The sequence below is a fragment of the Ictidomys tridecemlineatus genome, chromosome 6 (genome assembly GCF_052094955.1).
Source record: "Ictidomys tridecemlineatus isolate mIctTri1 chromosome 6, mIctTri1.hap1, whole genome shotgun sequence".
Lineage (NCBI taxonomy): Eukaryota > Metazoa > Chordata > Mammalia > Rodentia > Sciuridae > Ictidomys > Ictidomys tridecemlineatus.
In genome coordinates, this window is record NC_135482.1 from 95,379,362 (window position 1) to 95,395,509 (window position 16,148).

The following is a 16,148-nucleotide window of genomic DNA, read 5'->3' on the forward strand; positions in this document are numbered from 1 at the left end:
TGTCCCACGAATATGGCATCTAGAGACTGCAGCCACAGCAGAGGGGCAGCAGGGGTTGAGGAATTAATGGTTGAGCAAATGAGGATTATGTGAGGATAATTCTTTCCAAAACTTGGCTATGAAGAGCTGGTGTGTCAGGGAAGACTGATGTAAAATCCAGGCAGGTTTCTTTCAATATGAAGGCGAACTACACGCAAATGGTAAGGAGGCTGAATATAGAGGAGATGGAGCTTAGGAAAGAACCCCTGTATCCTGGGTTGGGAAGCCCTCTTTCATTATGATAGGAGGGAGTGATAAGGTTGAGAATTGATGTAGATAAGCAGGAGGTAAGAAGCATGAAGAGTGCAGGCTGACCCCTGTGAAAGGGGAGGCTAGGACATGCAGAAGAATGGGTAGGACTGTAGGCCAGACCACATGGTGCCCATCTGTATTAACTGCAGGGAGTGGGCTGACAAGAGGCACCCTACAGCTATACAAACAGTGTATCAGTTAGTTTTTTGTTACTGTGATGAAATACTTGAGAAGAAAATAACTTAAAGGAGGAAAGGTGTATCCTGGCTAATCGTTTCAGAGGTTTCTGTCCACTGTCACCTGACCCCATTGCTGGGACCTGTGGTGAGGCAGAACATCATGGTGATGAGTACATGGCAAAGCAAAATGGCTCACCTCATGGCAGGAGGAAGCAAAGGGAGAGACAGGAAGGGGCCAGGGTCTGAATATTCCCCTCAAGGGCACACCCCCAATAACTTAACTTCTACCCACCAGGCCCACCTCTATAGGTTCCACCACTTCCTAACAGTAACAGAGAGTGGGGACCAAGTCTTTGACACATGACCTTTGGGGATATTTAAGATCCAAACCATGATAAACAGTGTAGAGGGCCCAGTGGGGGGGAAGTATTCTGCTCTTCTATGGAAGCACAGATTTTAGGTTCTGAGATACCAAGCTCCATATTTTAATTGGAATGAAACCAAAACTGTAGCAAATATTCAGTGAGAATACACACTATTCCTTGAGAAATCATCCTTAAGAACTATTCCTATTACTCCTTTGATTAAGTGCATGATGGCTACCCACCAAAGGAACATTCTGGCCCATCGAGGCACTTTTCCAGAACTTCCACCCAACCCTTCCCCACAGCTGTCCTGATCGGCATTCCTCGGTGTGTCTGCTCTCAGACATGCTCGCTCTGGCAGGAATATGCTTCTTCTCCACCTTTGCCTTTGAAACTCGCCTCTTCCTTAAGACCTTCCTGAAGTCACTCCTTTCAGGAAACCTAAAAAAAGTATTCTTGTCTTTTTGCTTCTGCAGCACTTTGAACATGTGTACAGAATTTCTAGAACACTGTTGAAGTTATCAGTGCATATGTACTTTTCCCTAGTAGGCAATAAGCTCCAAATGCAAGCCTATCTGTGTCCCCAGGGAACCCAGCATGGTAAGGGTTCATGCACTTGAGTTGGCACAGGAGCTGGCCAGGCCTAAGTGTTCTGTTGGTGGCCACAGCAAAAAGACTTTGACAGATAATAATGATTTGTGCATTAGAACTAAAGGCACCCTACAGGGTCATGATTCTGACCAGAAAACTATATTATCAGTTGGGTAGACATAGAGATCGTCAGTGGAAATCAGTCCTTAGATTTGTAATACAAAGCCTATGTTCGACATTTTTTACCCCCTTCTAGTTAATTGATTTATTTATTGGCTCTTCTTCTCCTACATTTTCCTTGTTTGGAATCAGAGAGATATTTTTCTTTCTGATATGCTTTATCACTAATTCCTATTTCTTGAGCTTCCACATTACAATACAGCAGATGTGGTAGGGGCATCAAGCAAACAGGATCTCTAATGCCTCCAGAGAGTTAAGAAATGAAAGAATACTAACTTCTAGCAAGACTATAATTGAGTTTCTATCATCTACCCAGTGCTCTGAAGATGCTATTTCATCTTCATAACATCAGAAAGATAGATACTACTGTCTCCCTTTTCCAGATGAGAAAATGTAGACACAGTCAAACTTGTGAAGGTCCCAAGTCCAGGAAATGGCGGAACTTGCAGTCCAGCCTGTCTGACTCCAAAATTCAGGTTCCCCACCATGTCACAGCACCTCACAGATGTTCCTCAAGGTTGGACAGCAACATCCCCTCTGCCATCCTGAGGATGTAATGGCATTTGTTATCCCTGGCTGGGGACTTTGGACATCTGAATTCTAAGTAGGATATGAGTCCACTGAAGTGATGGAAAGAAGTTGGTGTCTGGTTAGTTTCCACTTGCCATAGGTAAATATCAAAGGAAAAGCAGGAAGCCATTTAATTTGAGTGACTTTAATTCTAAGAAATTGTCAGCTGCAGCGTGGGCCCTTCACTAGCTCCCACCCCTTCTAACTCAGCTCTCTGCCATGTGGCACACCCTACCCTTTAGCACAGACGGAGACATGGCTGACTGCAGGTGCACAGCGGGAGGAGCCAGGGCTTCTGAGTTAATGCTCGGTAGTCTCTGCATGTCTTGAGATCTCTCTTCTATGCAATAAAAACTGAGAGGGTCAGGTAGCTGGGAACCAAGTAGGAAATAGCAATCTTTTAAAAATGTAAGGTTGATCACGTTGCTCCTTTTCTTCCAGAAGCTCTCCCAAGACCTCTTAAGCTCCTGCCTCAATTCCCACACTGCCTTCTGATAGATATGCCTACCCTGACTGGCTCACAGTTCCTAGAGGCACCTTGTTCTCTGGCCTTTGCTCGTGTCATACCCTCTGCCCAGGATGGGACGCTTCTATTTTCTATCAGATGAACCATGCATACTTCAAAACGGGACTATTCCTTAAAAGTTACTTCTTTGTGAAGTCTTTAATAACCTATACCCAGGAAAGATTAGACCCACCATCCTCAGAGATGTTGAAAAGCAAAAAAAAAAAAAAAAAAAAAAAAGATTATTAAAAAGTAAAAACTATAATGAAACTGCCTTTTGCATCATTTTTGAGCTTCTCACCCTTCAACAACTGCAGCATCCTGTCCTCTGCCCTATCAAATGAATTTATTTGTTGTGTTGGTTGCCAAATATCCCCTAGCCTAAGTCGGGTTGGACAGCCACACAGAGCTCTTCTCCTGGATGTCCTTCTCTGAACAAATCTTGAGAAACGGCTGGTGACACTTCACAGTTTATAAAGTGCTTCCATATACACTATCTCATTTGGTCTTCCCAACAGCTAGGTGAGGCAGCCGTGTGGACAGGATTGTTCTTATTACAGCTGAGCAACCTAAAGAGAAGGAGGCTAAGGGGCTGGATGGAAGTTGCCCAACTAATTAGAGGCAGGTTCAGGATTAGAATTGAGAAGTTTTCTAGCTCTCAGTTTGGGGATCATTGAATACATTAAATTCCCCAAGCAAAGGTGGCATTATGAGTTAGTGTCCTTTAGGAGGACTGTTCATGTGTATCCAACCATTTAAAACCAAGCTCTGGGGACTGGTCACCTTAAAATGTGATCCTATACCTTATTATATATCAGAGTAGTGGGGGCATTAGAGAATCACAAAAAGGGATTTGAAGCCTAGTGCTTTGTCCAATAACGGACTGGACATGAAGGGTCTCTGACATTATAAAACACTATTAAATAATAAGGAACTATTGAATTTCGTAGCATAATGCAACTTCTGCAGCCAGACATGTGAACTTTTGTTTTGTTTCCACTTCAAGTTTGAAATCTAATCATTTGTAGTTTAGACCCAAAGTATTAACTTTTTTTTTTTTAAAATAAAATTTCATTTACAAGAACAAATAAGGATAAAATATTTTAAATTGGTACTGCCCTGGAAAATCATGGTGGACAGACACTTGGATTCCTCCAAAAAAGATCTGAATATAATAAAACAGACCCTTAACATGAAAAACTCTATTGAATACAACTTAATCTTTCTTCGATTCCTGAGTGGGTAATTTAGGATCTTATAGAACTTTGGGGTCACCATTATAAACATCAGCTGTCATTGTACTGGTAAAATATGTGATGTGCCCGTTAATAATAGCTTTACAATTCACAGAAAATCAGATAATAGAGGTTTTACTGTAAGTGGGATCATGACGGTTAAAAGAATCAATGCATTTTCCAAAAGAGCCTAAATCATTTCTAGGAAATAATTCATGCTCTGTGAGAATAGAGCAGAATTTACAAGGAAGTTCTTGGTGCTCCTTTGAAGAAAGATGCTATATAATTATAAGCTGTTCTTCGTTAGTAAGTTTTCACTCTGCATGCATATTTCTCTGTAGTATTGCTGTGGTTGTTAATCCTGTACCCAAGGTTCCCTCCTCTAACTGGAATGAAAAATTTCTCCAGCTTTTTCCTGAATCCAATAATCAACACGTACCCCTGGATGGGCCTCCAACAAGTCTTTCATGGTCCTATCTGGGGAAGAGGGTGGGGTTAACAATCAAAGCAACTGGGCTGGAGTTGGACTTCTCAGCTCTGATTAAGGTAAAGCCAGCCAACAGTGAGGTGGGTGGGGGAAGACACACTGCAGGGCCACCAAGGGCAGAGTTTCCACACTGTTTCATTAGAACATGAAACCTATTCTGTTGACTATGAGTCCACTGTGAGCTGAAAAGAAGTTAGCTCACTTCCTTAGCATCTGGGGTCCCATAATTCTGAGTCATGGCCACATTAACTGTGCTACTGAACAGCTAGAGCTTGGCAGTGCAGCCAACCTCATGGCTCACAGTGCCTGGAGCTACAAGGCAGGGAAGCAGGCTCCCGCCAATGCAGGGCAGAGGAGGTGGGCATGTGGAGGGGTTTGTTCGTTTTTAATCTTTAAGTCTTTAAGTCATATATTCTCTAGAATCCAATTCTCCCCAATAGGAAGGATGGAAAATTCTGATTTCTTGGAGGTCAGGTTTGCCCTGGTTGTGGGCTCTGGCTGGAAAGAACAGGCCTGACCAAGCAGTCACTCAGTGAAACAAAGCTGTTCTGGGTGAACTGAGGTTCAGAGCCCATAGGGGCTCCCTTCCCTGGTCAGAAGCAGCCACAGTCCAGTTTCCTAAGGCCTCCTGATCGTCAGGGAGCTTCCTCGCTGACACTTGGGTGGCAAGAAATCACTAAGCTATGAGGATAAAGACCAGTTGGGGTCCCTGTGCAGCTTTAGGGCAGATTTCTATTTCCCCCTGTGGTGGAAGAAGCAGATTCCAAACTATATTCAAACACAACACAGTGCCCAGCACGGAAGAAATGAAACCCTTTAAATCTTCAGGCCTTCATACTGTACCCTTCCTGCTGCTCCCAACGCACAGAAGCCTTCTATTATAATAGTCCTAGGAATGTGTACTTCATAGAAAAAGCAAGGTTTTGTGGTTGCTGTCAAAGAATACCAAGGGAACACTAGGGAGAAGAGACCCGCCTGCTGGAAGAGCCTCTTCCAAAGTCTGATGGCAGCTTGTTACAGGAAAACAGGGAAACCTACCCCCAAACAAGGTACAATACTCCCCCTGAGGGCTACCCTTGAGTGTGAATGTTGGGGAGGCTGGAGTTGAAGGGGCTTTGCTGCTTTGGTTGCTACGACTAATTTGGGGAAATATCTAAGAATTATTCCCATATCACCCCTTAAGGGGACCTGCGTTTGCTGTGATCTAGCACAACAGCATACAGCCAGAAGAGGAAGGGACCCTCATGGACCCTCACCAGCCTTTAGGTGGCAATGAGATTTGTGCTAGACTCTGCAAAAAGTGTAGATATAGTTCATTTCTTCCAAAATGGGGGACTATCTACAATAATGAGCAAGAAAGTAATAATTAAAAAAAAAAACCTCTGAACAAGTGGAGAAAGACTCCTTATAAATAAATACCTTATTACAGGTATTTTTGGTGTTATATAAATTTGGGGCTGAAAGAAAGCCAAGGCTTAAAATGAATTAGCACTAGGAGATTTTTCTTATCCCATGTGGATGATTTTAAAGTGATACTTTTAGACAGGGTTAGCCTATGCAAAACTCTGAAGTAAGCAATTCCATCTCAGGTTACTGCCCTTTGCCTTGAGGATGGTACGAGGTCTCCTTGAAAAACAGAGGGAGCCCAGGCTTTGAATCAGGCAGCTCTGGTTTGAGCCCCAGCCTGTCCCTTCCTAGCCCATGCCCTGGGCAGGTCACTTAGTCTCACGTCTTCATCTTCTCATCTTTAAAAGCGCACCCGAATCATAGATACTGTTGTAAGAGTTACGTGTGTGAAGTGCTGGTCCTCCACAGGTGCTCAAAAGGTTGCCTTTCTTTTCCTCTTTCCTTCCTAACTCTCCCCTGAATCGCCCCCAGAGCCTGGGTCTTAGTGATCTGCACGCATATCCCTGTTTCCTCTCACCACCGTCACCCCCATTAAAACAAGCTTCCAGGAAAGGATCTAAAAATGATTAATGTTGTAGTGAAATGACCACCAAGAGTTTAATGAACCATCTCCCTGTCCTGTGTGCTTTTTTTTCTCTTTTAAAATAAAAATTCATGCTCAAGGAGTAAACTGCTAATGGTAGAAAAATCCAGGCACCAAAAGGAAGGTTCGGGAAGTATTTTGAAGGCAGCAAATCTTTTCTGGAAACTCTGAAAGAAGACAGATGAGCAGATAACTCCAATGTCAGGATCATCATAGAATGTTCCAAAAGACACTGCTTCTTGGAATTATCACTGGACTTTGCTAAACTGCCTTTCCTCTTCCTATTGATTGCTAAAGCTTTACAGTTAAACAGAGCCCTGGTCATTTTTAGTTAGATTCTAAATGAGTCTGGTAACTACATTGCATCAGAACATGAAGCAAAGAGGAAGACTAGTTAAGGCTGAGCTCCTGTCATAACATCCACATCCAGGTATTGGATGATGATCAGAGTTGGGGAAGAAAAAAAAAAAAAAACAGCGGGGGAAAACAACATGAAAAGAATCAGTAATTTGCTACATCACTGTTATGGAAATAGTGTGAGGGTTTGTTTTAATTAATGTCATGTATCTAAGAGTTGAAAGAACTTTCTGGAAATTGATGTATTAAAAAGAAAAAAACCAGCAAGGGCTGCCTGTGAGATAGTGAGATCCCCATCCTCAGCAGAGTGTGAGCAGTCCTCAGATGTCAATGCTGCGTAAGGAATGCTGGCACTGGGCAGGGAGGAACTGGATGATCTGGAGCGTTCGTCTGAGTCCTACTATCAATCTAGAAAAGCATCAGCAAAGACAAAATAATACTACAAATGTTCCAGAAGGTGTAGGTTGTTATTAAATATGGGCCCAGTTCAGCCAAATGGGGAAGAGAAGAACAAGGAAATCTGACAAGCAGATCTTACTGTGATAGTCCCACTTGTTTTAGATTGGATCTGACAAGCCAGAATGTCGAGACATCAGAGGTGTTTTTGTTTTAGTGTGGTTTCTCTTAAACTCATTTACACTTGCACTTTCTCTCCTGGTGACATTTAGAAGCCATGGATGGTGACACACAATGTGGGTTCTGAGCTGCAGAGCTATGGGCATTCACCAGGACTCATATGGGCGCCTCCCCCCAAATCTCCCTTTCAAGGTCTCTGGAAATGCTCCTGAATGACTGGCTTTCTGTGTTCTTTCTAATATAAAAAAAAAAGTGCTTTTCTTCATAGGTTTACAATGAACATAAACCTAAGGTATGACTCCGTTACCTTTAATTGTACTCTAGGATACCATAATCCAGAAGGAATCAGGAAAAAAAAGAAAGGGTTAGAGTTCATTATTTGCTCTCAGGACCAGCTCAGGACAGTCTTGAAGTAAAGTGTTAGATTTCATCCCCAATTTCCAGGCAATAGCTGAAAGCAAGCTTTAGGGTGGACAGGGAGACTGGGAGGATCCAGGCATATGGCATAAGGACCAATGAAAGACCATCTGCAGATATGGATCCCTCCCAGCCCACAGGAGGCTGCAGGAGGAGCTAGACTAACGTGCTGATTGTACTGAATCATGCATACACCTCGTGGCCTCTCTGCTTTATTAAAAAACATTTAAAACCACACAGGAAAAGAACAAATATATATTACAAGGTAATTATTAAAATGTACCTTAGGTCAAAATGTTTCAAAACTTTGGAAAATCACTATTTGGATTATCCCTATCATTCTCCTTCATTAGAACAGAAAACAGTGATGTGCTTCTGTGGCCATGGTTGAATAAATATGAAACTTGATTTCTACTTTACTTGTTGCTTACAAACTTTTCTCCTTTTCCCTTTACATCTCTTTCATTCCTTTTCCTCTTACTATGCTTCCCCCTGCTCCTTCTGAGCTTTCCTTCCTCAGGTCACTTTCCATTACCCCCTTACCTGTAGCCTTGTTCACCCACCTCCCACCACAATCAAGTGTACAGTCCCGCTACCAGTGCATCCCTGGATCTCACAGTTCTCTAGTATCCCTCCTCTTCCATGTGCTGCTTGATTTTCACAGGTCCCTTACTATCATTTTCTTTTAGTACCTTACTGCCCACTACCATATTATTTTTTAAAAAATACTTTTTTAAAAACAAATTTAATTTTAGATGAACACAATACCTTTATTTTACTTATTTATTTTTATGTGGTGCTGAGGATCGAATCCAGTGCCTCACACATGCTAGGCCAGTGCTCTGCCACTGAGCCACAACCCCAGCTCTGCTACCATCTTCTTTAATGTAACTTTACTTTGCTTTCCATCATACTTCACTTTGCTTTTCCATTACACTTTGCTTTCCATTTTTCTTATTGTACGTGGAGAAAATAGGTAGTAGATGGGTAGAGGTGATGATGGCTAAAATTAGGGAGAAAGGTATGGAATTCACATTAAAACTGGAGTCACTCATATGACAATGCTCGTTCACGGGGCGCAATTTCATACCTCTTGCACCTGTCACGCAGTTGAGAGTTTGAAATGAACTATGCCTGCAACCCTTATGATCAAATATTTGAGAACAATTACCCATGTTGGAAAAAAATTATATTGAAAACTCTAGAAATACCTTGTAGGGTATTCTTGTTCAAGTGAATTTTATGTTTCTTTCTCTTGATACCGTCATTGATTTATGGGTGAGTATACTGCTGATGATCATTGCAGAAGTGGCTACAAGCCATGAAGAAGAAAAACATACACTTCTATTATTTTAGAATAATGTGCTGAGATATTAAAAACTGTAGGTCAAATAATTGATTTCTCGATTTCAAGAATTAATTCCTATTTTGCAAAACTTGGGGCAAGAGAAAAGGTGGTTTGATACCACCTACAAGCCCCTACCCTCCCAGAAAAAAGGGAAATAAAATTTCTCAGTCTAATCAAACATCCCTTGCTCTAGTAACAAAGACACCTATGGACAGGTGCATCCTGTTTCACTGAGAAGGTAGTCAGTTTACATAGGACCATTTAGGCAAAGCCTCCCCACTTTAAATATGATATGTTACTGCTTGCCAAGGAGTAAAATCTAAAGTGGGTTATTTGGTTAGTCTTTACATTTGATTTTATTATAAGACTGCTCTTTTCCTTCTCATTGACTAACAGGTTCAGAAAAGAAGAAATAAATTCATTTTTCAGTCTTCATGACACAGTTGTCAACCTCACTGCCGTGGGCTTCACCTGCTTGCTGCCTAATGAGCCCTGAAAACTTGAAAGATCCCTGCACAGAGTCACTGCTTCCCAACTGGAAGCCTGACCATGCATGTCTTCATTTAAAGCTGACGTGGCTCTGTCTATGCTTTCATTCGCTCGACCAGTTTTCTCTACTACTACACACGTCTGCAATAGGTTAAATAAAAAGTGATGTTGAAACAGGCTATCAAAATCCACCTACTCTATAGTGTGAATTTATTTTCTTTGAAGTTCTTTAAGATCAAAATTAGGTAGATGCCTGCTTCTCCTGCAATTTACAACTGCAAGTTTCTACTGAGCCGTAAAAAGCCATACAATTACATTCAATCACATCAATCTCATGTGAACCACACTGCCTTTTTTTGTAGATAACTAAACACACCTGATGACTGGAAATGTGTGGGCCTCAGAATCTGCCTGCACCTTTACCCAGAATAAATTCTACAAGCCCCACACAATTCTCCAACGTGACAATTTTGCTTGATGGACTTGATTGGGGGAATATCATCGGTAGGACCTGTTAAAAGTCACTGTTTTCTTTGAGGAAATGTTCAGTATGTTCAGAATTGTGAGGTCACACAATAAGGCTGATTCCTAGGTTCAAAGGGTATGGGCACAGTGTTAGGATCAATAGCTTCTATGACGTTGATTGGCAACTGCAGGGTTAGTACCACGTACGTGCGCCAGTAAGTTCAGAGGCCAGAGACTTGCCAATTTATCTCTACACCAAAGCTGTAGCCCTCTGGCCAATTCTTTAAAGTAATAAATACATTACAATTCAAATTTAAAAAATGCATTAATGATCAAACATTCCTTGAGGACAAGAGCTACCTCTTTAATATCTCATTGTAGATAATCTGTAGTGTTTAGGACATTCTTAGCCAGGCACATCACTGGGAATACTTTTGTTTTTCTCTTGGATTGAACCTGGGATTGAACCCAGGGCCTCATGCATGCTAAACATATACTATACCACTGAGCTACATCCCCAGCCCCCTTGGAAACCTTTTTTTCTTTGTACATGAAAATCTAAACTGATGGCTTCATTATCAGCTTCAATTACCCAAGACAAAGGCATACAGAGATGCCCATCTTTCCTTGCTGCCTGTTCTCAGCAAACAATTGATGAGCTCCTTGATCAACCGTCAGATAGCATTCAACCTACAGGACAGGTGGAATTCTATCCAATTCTTGTCCTTTGAACCCTTACACTGTCTTCCAAATCTAGCTTAGTCCCAGGCATAGACAACTGGAACTTCCCTATACCTAGACTTCTGGATCCCAGAACAATGCTTCTCAATTATTTCTGACTTTATACCTTTCACTCAGGTGATCACAAAGATCATTCTTTACTTTGATATCTTGATTACACTGTTTTTCTCCAAAGGGGCTAGCGTGGCTTGTCATTGTTAAAGAAGACTAAATTCAGCAAAGAATCATGATAGTTAAATCGATTAAGTATGATCAGGATGTTGTTTAGGGCTCACAACTCTGGGAGGTAGAAATTATTGGGTGTGGTTTGTGAGATCCAGGGTTACACAAGTGACATAGTCCTGGTTGCTTGGGCTTTTATGATCAAGACTAAAATCCTTAATGTAACCATCCCACCCCTCCTCACTATCGTCACCTCCTACAAATCTATGGTGCAATACTCTAGTTTTCCACAGCAAATTTACCACATGCTGGTTGGGCTGACCTTCCCATTCCTTACGGGACACATCTTCTAGACTCAGGGTCTTTATACACCCTATTTCACTTCCCAGAAGTAATCTTATGTCTCCTTTATTCAATTAACTACTACTAAGGTTTTAAGTTCCCTTTTAAATGTATGCTATAGACTAGACTAGGCTCCTGCACTTTGTGCTTTCAAAGCATTTGGTACTCCTGCATCAACGTGCTTGTCCCATGCATAACTAAGCAAATGAGACATGCATGTGTCTATCCTTGCTCTTACCCAAGGTCACACCAGACCACAGTCAAGGAATAACAAATGTGCAAAACCACAAGAAGGTAGAATGGGAGAGAAAATCATGGCAGTCGAGTGAGGTACACAATAGTTTGGAGACTGGAAAGCTGGTGAACAATTGGTGTCTGACTTTGCAGAATGGAAAAGCTGAACCAGCTTGCCTGAAGGGGGAGACGCCAAGAGACAAGGTGGTTTTCCTGAGAGAAACTCAGAGAAACCTCAGAAACGGCAGGTCCCAAGTACCTCTGAAGGCAAGAGGGAAGCAGCGGAGGCCACCAACAAGAGGATCTGTATTCCATCCTCCCCGGCCTAGCAACTGCTCCTCCTAGCAGATGGTAGGACACTGACTCACTGGAATCAGGCTGAGTCAGAAAACACTGGGCCCAGGAGAGAGCACAGGCAAGGAGCCCTGAAATATAGGGGACGTCCATGGAAATGTACAAGATGAATGATAAGAGCTTGAGCCTCTTCCCATATTGTACCTTCCAAGTGGAAGATCACAGGATTTCTATTTTAAACTCATCTATGACTTCTGGAGTCCCCCCATGAATGCCAGGCCCCCATGCAGTAATCCTTCAGTTGGACTTACCAGATATGAAGCCCCACCTGTGAAGGCAGAACTGACATTGTCAATAGACACTAAGGCTTACCATACAATTAAAAAAAAATTATACATCAAGTGTAGAAAACTGGCAAGAAGGAAAATAGTGCAGGGTCGGGGGGATGGAGAGTAAAGGAAGGTGCCATTTTGGAAAGAGCTGTCAGGGAAGCTTCTCTAAAGGGAATATTTAAGCACATCCTGTGACATGTGAACATCGGAGGGAGCAGCTTGGCATAGTGCAAAGGTCCTGAGGCAAGGGCATAGTTGGAGTGTTCCAGGACCGGTAAGAAAAACATTTGTTACCAGGTGCAATGGTGCACACCTGAAATCCTAGAGGCTTGGGAGGCTGAGGCAGGAGCACCTCGTGAGTTCAAAGCCAGCCTCAGCAAAAGCAAGGTGCTAAGTACCTCAGTGAGACCCTGTCTCTAAATAAAATACAAAATAGGGCTGGGGATGTAGCTCAGTGGCCGAGTTGCCCCTAAGTTCAATCCCCAGTACCCCCCACCAAAACAAGAAAGAAAGAAGACCAGAATAACTGAAGAGGAATGTGTGAAAAGAAAGATGATAGAAAATGAGGTGAGAGGTTTATAGCGTTTACAGGTCCAGGTCACATAGGGCCTGGTGGTTCATACTGAGAACTCAGAGCAGGAGCCAGTAGAGGTTTTGGGCAGGGAAATAAACAATGTGATTTATATTTCATAATGGATTCCCCTGGTTGCTGTTTGGGAAGTGGACTCTGGCATTACCTCCTTGGTAAGCATCTCTCTGCCCTACTACACCATAAGCAATAAGAAAGCAGGGACCTCACAGGTTTTAGACACTAAAATATCTTAGCAATTCACAGTATACGGCAGTCACTCAATAAACATCTGGTGAAAGAATTTATAGAATAGCAAAAATAGCACTAGAAATCAGGTCAGAGAGCCCAAAGCCCTGGTCCTTTTATACTAACCAGACCTCCAAAAAAGAGGGCAGGACCTAGCAGAGAGTCCCAAAGTACTTTGTGTGGTAACCTGAGAAGACTGTGAGATGATGATCATCATCATGATGAAGGTACCTTGGCTCAGCCAATAAATATTATGACATCACTGTGATTTATTTTAGAGCAAGTATGTATTGAAAATGGCAATTATTCTTATGTAGACAAATGGTGCTAATTAGTCTTTATAATGACAGTCTTCTGTTTGTAACACATTTCAGTTAATCTCATTCTATAATATAAAATCAAATGTAAAACCAGAAGTAGCCATGCTGAAAAACATTTAAATAGGCCCTGTTCTTATTCTTCTTCTGACTGCCCAGAATTAAATCACTGATTTGCATTTTCATATTAAAAGTTTAACCTAAGGCATTTTTACAAAGATCTTTTTCCTAGGCTTTGTGAGGACATATAGGAAGCATCACTCATCATTGAAAAGTCACCATTTTGAGGCTCAATACTCAATTCATGATGAAAGCTAATTGTTCTTACAAATAAGCTGAAAAAAAGGAACAACTATGACATGTTCTAGAGACAACCTGAGTCCAATAACCTGCTCCTTTTTGACTCTTAGGATCCATTCTTTCAACAAATATGTACCAAGACTATATGCCCCCAAATTAGAAAATACAGAGGACCCTTAAAGATGAAAACTGTTACTATCTTCTAGAAGTCAGTGGGGCTGACTTCTTATTGGACAACTGAGGTCTTCCTGATTAACTGTAATCTCTCTCGTGCTTCCCTAATCTGCAACGTGGACCAGGGATACAACCACAAAACCACCACCTAAATGTATGTCCGGTTCATTGATGTATCCTGATATTAAAATGATCATTTCCCATGGACAAGAAATAAATCTCAAGCTGTGGCAGAAGTTTGGAGAGATGGGTCTGGTAGAAGCTTCCATGAAATCCAGTGCATTTTAGAAAGGAAGGTTATGTTAGCCCCTAAAACCTGAAAAACAACACCTATTAAGAAACTCATAGAGATACAGACTTGGGGCAAATGAAGCAATTAAAAGACATCATTCAAGTAACTGTCTACCAATATGGAAATGGAGGACAAGGGGTCCATTATTTTTTACTATTCAATAAAAGCAGGGCAAATATTAATCAGCTTACAGGTTATGAGGAAAACTTCAGGCTTATTAGGAGACCAAACTTTTAAACTGAGATGAACCATAAGAGCTGCTAAGGAAAACTATAAAATTACTAACACTGGAGATATTCAAACAAAGTTTGACCTTAAGGGATGATTTAGGAACAGTCATCTTACCTGAGTGCTGGCAAACAACAAAATAATCCACTAGAGGTCCAGACCAGGCCAAATGACGAGTTTTGTGCTACCAGCTCAGGATTGGCTATCCTGTGATACATACTGAAAACGACTCACACTTGGTGTTCCCTGAACCACACTGCATGTGTAGCCAACTACGTCTGACAGTGACAGGATTAATTAAAATTCCCAGCTCATAAGTGACAGCTGGAAATAAATGTTTGTAGTACTCATAAACCCATAATGCTGACGACTAATAGGAACATGTTTTAAAATGATGTAGGAAGAATCAGACCTGGAATCTTGAGATGGTTTCCAGAGCCCCATTAAGGCATTTGCAAACAGTATGTCCCTGCAGATACTACTTTCAATAGGAATCTAAGCAGATCATTTAACCATGGGTTAAATGGCTGATTTAAGAACTGGCTGATCACAGCTGTAGCTTTAAGCTTCTGGAAAATACCACCTGAATGAGACTCCTGGGGCCTCTACACACTTGCCCTTTCTTACCCTCCCAGACTATGAGAAAGCAGGGAAGGACCACCCCATCCTCTTCAGCAGCTGAGGCTTGGGGTTTTAAGTGGTTCATGTTATCAGCCCCCTGCAGTGGCCTAACCAACAGGAAGTTTCCCCAGAGTTTCCATCACAGGAAATTTCCTGTTAGGAAGCCCTTTCTGCACAAACAAAGAGCCCTCAGCCCCCCACAGAAACTGCAGAGCCTAGGCAGCGGGGGCAGAAGGGGGTGGGTGTGAACAGAGATAGAGGGGGAAGCAGGTTGAGGGCTGGACCGCATAGCAAGAAATGGGGCATGAGGAAGAAGTTATTTTACTTGCCTTGGCCTTGGCTTTGTCTGAAAGCTACTTAATCATGGTCATGTGTGGGCTTTCACCTCCTTGCCAGCAGTGTCCCCGCAGGCCAGACTGAACTTGGTGAGGGAAGATCTAATGTAAGTATAGGTTTTGCTGGTCAACGTTCACCCTTAACCTGAGTGTGATTCCCTTCTGTACACTAAATGACATTTTGATGATTAAATGAGAAAGATTGCTACGTTGCATTAATACAAGTAAAAGGTAAGGCATAGCTTAGCCATAACAATATTTTCAGTTTTCAGCAAGTGCCTGCACCATAGTGTGTGATCTACACAATGACCCTGGGAGGATCCATCTACTTCCCAGTCTTTTGTCAAGACAATCCAGATTGAACAGAGCACGAGCTGTACTTTGGCTCACCAGAATGCTGTAGAGATGGAGCATTCTGGTTACTTAAATTTTTTGGCTAGATCAAGATTAATTAAACAAGATAATGGCCAGGGATGGTGGTGCACACCTATAGTGCCATCTATTCAGGGGACTGAGGCGGCAGCATCAATTGAGCCCAGGAGTTCGAGGCCAGCCAGGGCAACAGAGCAAGCCCCTGGTTTGAAAACAAACTAACAAACCAAGATTTTATATTTCTAACCAATGCAAGCATTTTCAAAGTGCAGAAAATATATATCTAAGCTATAGCTAGAGAATTGCCTCTTTACCTAAATCACATAACTTCTTTTTTTTTTTTTTAAATTTTATCTTTTTCTTCCCAAGCCAAGGTCAGGGTTAAAAAGAATGGCTGGCTGAAAGGTCTATTTTGTTCTCTTCCAGTGAATTTATGTTTCTTTGTTTGCATATTTGACATTCTGGTGCTGGAAGCCTCCTCAGAATAACGTGAAGCAAAATCACATGGAATGAGTAAGGACGAATCTTCAACAAAAATAGCT

General features: G+C 42.0%; 1 protein-coding gene across 3 annotated transcripts in view; it reads right to left on the reverse strand.

The window, feature by feature from the left end:
• The window catches only part of Etv6 (ETS variant transcription factor 6), a 224,002-nt gene that overhangs the window by 68,152 nt on the left and 139,702 nt on the right, over nt 1-16,148 (reverse strand). The window lies entirely within an intron of this gene.